The sequence below is a fragment of the Bison bison genome, unplaced genomic scaffold, assembly GCF_000754665.1.
Source record: "Bison bison bison isolate TAMUID 2011002044 unplaced genomic scaffold, Bison_UMD1.0 scf7180017864310, whole genome shotgun sequence".
NCBI lineage: Eukaryota > Metazoa > Chordata > Mammalia > Artiodactyla > Bovidae > Bison > Bison bison.
The window spans coordinates 2,019,069-2,027,586 of NW_011494882.1; the positions used below are offsets into that span (position 1 = coordinate 2,019,069).

General features: G+C 43.1%; 1 protein-coding gene across 1 annotated transcript in view; it reads left to right on the forward strand.

The window, feature by feature from the left end:
• The window catches only part of NWD2 (NACHT and WD repeat domain containing 2), a 239,141-nt gene that overhangs the window by 108,901 nt on the left and 121,722 nt on the right, over window positions 1-8,518 (forward strand). The gene's annotated exons all lie outside the window — the stretch shown is intronic.

Below are 8,518 nucleotides of genomic sequence, written 5' to 3' on the forward strand. Positions count from 1 at the left end.
GAAGCTGAAACTCCAGTACTTTGGCCCCCTCATGCGAAGAGTTGACTCATTGGAAAAGACTGTGATGCTGGGAGGGATTGGGGGCAGGAGGAGAAGGGGACGACAGAGGATGAGATGGCTGGATGGCATCACTGACTTGATGGATGTGAGTCTGGGTGAACTCCGGGAGTTGGTGATAGACAGGGAGGCCTGGTGTGCTGTGATTCATGGGGTCGCGAAGAGTCAGACACGACTGAGCGACTGAACTGAACTGAACTGAAGTATGGAAAGATGCAAAAATCCGGGTTCATAAAATTTCTATGAAGGCCTATCTCACCAGGTTACCCAGAATACAGAGGGCTCCAGTCTCCTTTCAGGGTGTGTTTAAGGTCAGTGACTCCAGTGGCTAATGACTTAATTCTTATAGAACTGGATGGTGAGCACCTTTCTACAGTTTTCAGATGCATAACCTGAAATAGTTAATGCAACTTTCAAATATGCTGTGGAATTGGGACTACGTAACTAAATGAGGCAACAGACTAAATCTTATGGTCAAGCAGTTCATTTGCCTGCTATCTAAAGACTTAAACTTTACTTGAAATTAAAAGGTGAAGGTGATGGAAATGCTTATTTCCCAGTATTAGATGAATAGTCCTTGTCTTGATAAGTGCCATTTGTTACCTTTTTCCGTGTTGCTAAGTACAAATTTTTTTTTTAAATTCCCTAAAACTCTTGCAGTTATCTGTAACAACTTGGTCTCAGAACAGGAACTCCTGTGCTGGCCTAGTCCTTTTCCTTCTCTCCGCCAGGCAGGTGTTGAGTTCCTAGTGTGTAGGGAAGTGTGAGTGAACTCTGCAGCTCCAGTCAGCAGGAAGACCTTGCCAAACCTGCTCTCTGCCCCACGTTGACATTGTGGTGCTGCTTGAAGGCACCAGAGTGACCAGTGCTCGTCCTTGGTGAAGGTGCTTCCTGAGGCCCCTTTGGTCTAGAATTTTCTCTTCTTTGCTTGAGGTTCCATCTCTTCATATTTCCTTTGGCAGCACAGATCCAGACCTATCTACCTTTTTTATCTCTAGACCTCCAGTTAGATGCCATCTTCTTAAGCTGGTGCCTGTGTGAGTGAGCCCCATGGCAGCATCTCTGCCCGCTCCTCTAGAGTTACAGGAGTAATTACATATGTTTCTGCTTTATTGACTACGCTAAAGCCTTTGACTGTGTGGATCACAACAAACTGTGGAAAATTCTTAAAGAGATGGGAATACCAGACCACCTTACCTGCCTCCTGAGAAATCTGTATGCAGGTCAAGAATCAACAGTTAGAATCAGACATGGAACAACAGACTGGTTCAAAATTGGGAAAGGAGTACGTCAAGGCTGTATATTGTCACCCTGCTTATTTAACTTACATGAAGAGTACATCATGAGAAAGGCCAGGCTGGATGAAGCACAAGCTGGAATCAAGATTGCCAGGAGAAACATCAGTAACCTCAGATACGCAGATGACACCATCCTTATGGCAGAAAGTGAAGAGGAACTGAAGAGTCTCTTGATGAAAGTGAAAGAGGAAAGTGGGAAAAGCTGGCTTAAAGCTCAACAGTCAAAAATCAAAGATCATGGCATCTGGTCCCATCACTTCATGGCAAATAGATGGGGAAACAATGGAAACAATGGCAGACTTTATTTTCTTGGGCTCCAAAATCACTGTAGATAGTGACTGCAGCCATGAAATTAAGAGACACTTGCTCCTTGGAAGAAAAGCTATGACCAACCTAAGAAGCATATTAAAAAGCAGAGATATTACTTTGCCAACAAAGGTCCATCTAGTCAAAGCTATGGTTTTTCCAGTAGTCATGTATGGATGTGAGAGTTGGACCGTAAAGAAAGCTGAGCACCGAAGAATTGATGCTTTTGGACTATGATGTTGGAGAAGACTCTTGAGAGTCCCTTGAACTGCAAGGAGATCAAACCAGTCAATCCTAATGGAAATCAGTCCCAAATAGTCATTGGAAGGTCTGATGCCAAAACTTGAAGCTCCAATACTTAGGCCACCTGAAACAAAGAACTGACTCATTTGAAAAGACCCTGATGCTGGGAAAGATTGAAGGCAAGAAGAGAAGGGGACAACAGAGGATGTGAGATGGTTGGATGGCATCACCAATTCAATGGACATGAGTTTGAGCAGGCTCTGGGAGTTGGACATGGATAGGGAAGCCTGGTGTGCTGTAGTCCATGGGGTCACAGATTCAGACGCAACTGAGCAACTGAACAGAACTGAATTGTTTTTTGATGTTAAAGTATCCAAAATGGAACCTTTCTCCCTTTTCCCAGTTTCCCAGTTGTTACCATTTCTCAGTCTTCTAGACTTTAAAATCTTGGCTCACAGTCCATTCTACACTCTTTACAACCTAGATCCAAATAGCCGTTCCCCTTGATTCACTGGACACTGTTTCCTAGAAGTTCGCCTTGTCTTTTGATCTCACAGGGCTCTGTCTTTACTCAGGCTTCCGTATCTTGATAGCTGAATATCTATGGTAACATTCTCTTGATCTTTCCTTACCCTGGGTGGTGGTGTGTTCTGGTCCAGACTGTACACAGCACAGCAGCTACTCAAATAACCTTATTTGAACTGTATTTACCAAATTTCATTCATTCTAAGATGCATGTTTTTTCATCTCAGAAATTAGTATTTGTCTTACAAATAGTGTGTCATGGTGTAATTGACAGTGCATTTCTTTTTTAGTGGAATGTACAATATTAGAGCAGCCTGCTACTGGTGATGCTTTATATTCAGTAGGATATAACACTTTATGTAATTTATGGGATACAGTGGAAATAGCATATGTTTTTCTGTTAGAAAAACTAGAACTCAAATTCTGGGTCTGCAAATTATCTATCCTGTGAGTCTGGGAAAATTGTTTGATCATTTTGACACACAGCTGACACCTCTGGAAAATGAATGGGATAGTATTTATCTTCCAGGATTACGAGAATTCGGTGAGAGAACATAGCATTCCTGGCATATGGAAAACACTTAACCAGTGTTCCTTTTTTTTTTTTTTTAATCCATCTTTTCAGTCTTTCTCCTGATTAAGAATCTGGCATCATGAAATTATTCACATGCATTTTTCTTTTGCCTTTTTTTAATATAGTAAAAGGCCTTTCATCAAGACATCTGTCTGAGGGGTGGTGCTTTGTGTCAGAAGGAATGTGAATGGGAAAAATATTCAAGAAATATGTCTTGTACACAAGAAAGGTTTATGCAGCCAGACAAAAACCTTGAAAATCACACTGTTAGCTTGTGAGAAGATAGCTCTAAATTCCTTAAATCACTTCTTTAGCGTATCAATCAGCACTGAGGGCTCTGATCCTGGAGATCTGCTATGTAGAGAAGGCCCAGCTTGTCAGTAAGGCAGAGCTAGGACCCACCTGACCTGGTCTCTAGGAAAATGATGAAGGAGACAGAGGGGCAGAGTTCAGTAGACTTGCTGGCCCTTTCCCTTTCTTGGAGTTGGGCTTCAGAAAAGGGGAGGTGGGTTAGATAAATGAGAACAGCTTGCCTCTGCTCTCTGCTTAGGACTCTGAAAAGAGTTGGCCTCACAGCAGTCCCCGCTCTGCCCCTACCTCTCCCAGCACACCCAGATGTGGCCACGTGATGGCCATGGCAACAAGGGACCATGAGATTGACCTTCTCAAGCTACCCTCAGTTACCATGTATCACATATGCTGAGGTAAGAGCTATTGTTATTCTCGAGGACAGGAAGAGGTGACCACACCTCTCCTAGGGTGGAAACACTGGATGGAGGGTGGGCCCAAGGCCTGGACTTCTCATCCCCAGCAGGGCAGGGTAGCCGTAGTTGGCTACAGAGCAGTACCAGGCTCTGACCAATCTGAGAGGGAAAGGCCAGTATACCTAGGTTAGAGCTGCCCCAACCAGCCTTTCTGCCAGTGATAGCCATCACCTGGGACTGTGCCCTAGCGATCCATTTTTCCCCTTCAGGATATGAGACCACCCAGACATCATCTTAGGAAAAGAAGGAGGGGATTGGAAAGCTGCAGTTTTTTCAAAAGTCAGCATCTTGATTCAAAAAAGAATAACCACTTACTAAAGATGGTGATTGCAGCCATGAAATTAAAAGACACTTACTCCTTGGAAGGAAAGTTATGACCAACCTAGATAGCATATTAAATAGCAGAGACATTACTTTGCCAACAAAGGTCCATCTAGTCAAGGCTGTGGTTTTTCCAGTGGTCATGTATGGATGTGAAAGTTGGACTGTGAAGAAAGCTGAACGCCAAAGAATTGATGCTTTTGAACTATGGATGTTGGAGAAAACTCTTGAGAGTCCCTTGGACTACAAGGAGATCCAACCAGTCTATTGTAAAGGAGATCAGTCCTGGCTGTTCTTTGGAAGGACTGATGCTAAAGCTGAAACTCCAATACTTTGGCCACCTCATGTGAAGAGTTGACTCATTGTAAAAGACTCTGAGGGATTGGGAGCAGAAGGAGAAGGGGACGACAGAGGATGAGATGGCTGGATGGCATCACGGACTCGGTGGACATGAGTTTGGGTGAACTCCAGGAGCTGGTGATGAACAGGGAGGCCTGGCATGCTGCAACTCATGGGGTCGCAAAGAGTCGGACACGACTGAGCAGCTGAACTGAACTGAAAAAGTCCTTGGAAATATTAATTCAAACTAGGGTAACTGAATAGAACAGAAGCTCATTTTATCCTGATAACCAGAGAATAGAGACTTAGACAGCAGACCAAAGCAACTTTAGACAAAATAAAGAAGCTATATTCTCTGTGTCCATCCAAGATGTACACAGGTCAGTGAAATTATGAGTCTTATATTAGTTTGACCTTACTAATGATTACTGAACCAGTCAATTCCTTAGTCGCACACTGAAGGTCCATTGTCAGTTGTGTTGACATGCTTTTCCTCTATTGCATCTTCTTCCACCACCACCCTCATGTTCAGTTGAGCCCAGTCTCCTCTGTATTCATTTTTTCCTCCCGACTGTCTGCCTGCTCAGGAATCTCAAAATGCATTTTGCTTCCTGAGTTGCCAAAATACATCATTGGCTTTGTAATTGACAGGATGTGTTGTCATGCCCTTGGTCTTTTCTCCACATTGTCAACTAATCACTCCTTTCCCATTTTCCATTAATCAAGTGTGTGCCTCTTTCTAAAGTGAAATGCATCTCCCCTTATTGAATCACACATCATTTCACTCAGGCCAGCACTTCAATTTGTCTAGCTTGCTTCGCATTTTGGTTCTGTCTGTCAAAGCCTGGGCAGGTCTTACCAAGATTGCTATTCTATAAAAGTCTTATAAGCGTGTTACATCATCCTGCTCCCATCCATGAGCCAGTTTATAAAAAGGGGGAAAGGAAGATTAGTAGCTAGTAGAGGTGATAAAAGGGAAGAAAAGCATTATGTCACCATTGACCTTCCTTGCTCCAGCTGAATTTTAAATACTGGCTCAACATTTCTGCAGTATGGAATGGCTCCTCTAGAATTCTCAGGCCTGACTTCCCAAGACAGGATTTTTGTTCCTCTATTACTTTGTACATATAGCTGATCTTCTATAGAGCAGTGGCATTGTGGGAAACTCCAGAATTTATTGGAGGAGCTGTACTTTGCTGAACATGTAACTCTGCTAAATTGTGACTGTCCCTTATACAAACTCTGGAAATCACCCAAGAGGATTAGTCCCTCAATAAACAGAATGAGAGATCCCCATTTGCAGGTGACACTTAAGTACCCCAGTCAGGTCCAATCACCATGAAGTCTTTCTCAAACTCTGAACACAAGGTAGCTATTTCTTTCCATCCTTATTTTCTATTTCTTATAGAAAGGAGAAGAGACCTTTTAACAAGTCTTTGCACAGTTAAAGAACATTCATTTAAGAGGTCTGCTCTGTCAATAATCAGTTATAAACAACTGACAAAGTAACTGAAGCCCAGTTTTCTTATCTATAAAGCAAAGTGTTTCTTCAGCCCAATCTTGTTTCCTCTCAGCTCCCAAAATTATGATGCCTCAACCTTCTGTCTACATTGGCAGGCCACATCACCTTTCTGTCATTGTTGCTCTATCTAGAGGTGCCTCTAGGTACCCTCTCTGAAGAACAGTCGCCTGTGCCTGTATCCTTCAGGTCCAGCCTCCTGTCTTACTTTCTCATAATGTCTACCCCACATCCCCAGGGCAGGTTAAGGCACTTGGGTCCCATGGGCTTCACTCATTTATTCACAGACATTTATTGAGCCTCTGCTCTGCCTAGGCTGAGTCTTGCATGCAGTAGATACTCTAGTGTTGAAAACGCACCTAGTCCCTGCCCTCAGGGAGTTTACAGTCTCACAGAGAATACAGTCATCACGATGCTGACTGGGCTGGTGCTTCCTGCAGAGGAAATGCACAGAGCTCGGGGCCTGCATGATGGGAATGCCTCGGGGAACCTAGAGGCACAGGAAGGCCAGCTGAGGAACTGGTACCAGTCTATGGCAAATTCTGAAGGCTGGGTAGATGGCCAGGTTAAAAAGAAGACCGTTTCTGGCAAAAGGAACATTTTCATAAGCAAATTTGGGAAGGAACTTTCTGTAGCACTCACTGCCTGCCAGGCACTTATTCTAAGTGCAGTATGTATATTAACTTGTTTAATCTTTCCTAGGAGCCTAGGAGGTAAATTCTATCTTTGCATTTTTTTAGATAAGGACACTTAGAAATATTGAAAGTAACTATTAGAGATCCCACAGCTAATAAGTGGCAGAGTCAGAATGTGAATCAGTGCTATTTGGCCCTAGGGTCTGTGTTCTTAATCAGTGTACCAATAAAGCCTCTTATATATTCATGAAAATTTATATAAATGTTTAGGTATATAATTTATACCTGTATATATGTAAGTCTATGTGCATATGTAAATGTGTACTCATGTATACACATGTTGTACAAATGTGTGTGAGGAATATATAGCTGGAATATGACCCATGAGTGACAACATGGTATAAGGTGAAGCTGGAGGAGAATCCCCATGGACAGAGGAACCTGGCCGGCTACAGTCCATGAGGTCACAGAGAGTTGGACACGACTGAGCGACTAAGCACAGCTCAGCTCGTGCAGGGTCTCATAAATCAGGTCACAGATTCTAGACTCTGTCTTCGGGTGATAGGGAGCATAAGCCTGGAAAATACTGTAAAGCGATGTTAGGAGCCCAGGTTCAAACCCCGCATCTGCTGCTTGCTACCTGTGTAATTTTGAGCAAGTTACTTCTCTATGCCTCAGCCTTTTCATTTACAAAATAGGGATATTTCTGCCTATTCCTATGTTTTAAGGAATAAGTAAGTTACTCTGTATAGTGTCTGGTAGAATGAAAGGAAATCTTAACTAGGCCATCAGTTTGCATTTTAAAAAGATTCCTCTGCCTGTAGGGTAGTGAGTGGATGAGAAGGAGCAAGGAGGGGAGCAGGGAGATGATTTAGGAAACTAGCAGTCATACAGGCACGGGTGTGCACAGCAGGTCACTCCTGTACAGTGGTGGCTGATATTCCCCAGACAGAGCAGGGCCATCCTTGGGTCTTTGCCTGTGGTCAAGTGCTCTGCCCCTGAAGGAAGTTGGTATCTCGTTGCAGCCTGGCTAAGGTTCCTTTATGCAGTGAGTTTCCCCAGCTTGGTCTCAACATCGATGCATGGAGCTCCTGACCTGCAGCTTCTTTTCTGCCTTCAACAACTTCTGGTACCTTCTTTGTGTCCCCAAGTTCATTAAGCCTTAAATAGTCAGAGGTCCTGCCTTAGTTGAGTGTTTAGTCCTTCCTTACCATCACATTACCATTCGTTGTTAGGGCTGTCCCGAGGCCGCATCTCCCAAGACACAGAGGCATCAGGTTTGAGGAGTTAGTCATCTTTGTGAGGCTTTGAATGAAACATTATCCTCACTCACACTATTGGATCCTCTTTCTGAGGAGCGTGTATGACCACTGGGGCCAGCCTGTTCTTGTGCTTGATTTAGGACTCAATTTTCTCAGAAATCAGGATACCTTAGTCATGCTCCCATCTATCCTATCAGATAACACTCGACTAAGAGAAAATCTGCAGGTGACCTAAGTCGTCAGTATTTGCAATAGTTCTAATAAAGTGACTACAAATAACGTGCCTGAGTGAAAAACCCGAAGTTGGTTCTGTTCTTGTCAGGTTGGTTTTTTTCCCCCTTTCTTGTATCCCATGCATCTGGGGAAAGTCACTCTTAACCAGAGTAAGAATTTCCAGATTCATAAACCGTAGCTTATCACTGAAAACAGTATCTGACAAACCTAGTCTGAGGCATAAGAATGCATGTATACCTATGGCTGATTCATGTTGATGTGTGGCAGAAACCAACACAACATTGTAAAGCAATTATCCTCCAATTAAATTTTTTAAATTAAATTTTATTTTTTTTAAAGAGCAAAAGGTCTTTTCAAAGCCATGTCTTGTAAAGGCCAGTAAGACTAGAGAAATACTATTTTAATAGAAACAAACTCCTAACTATAAGTAATGTGAGTTTT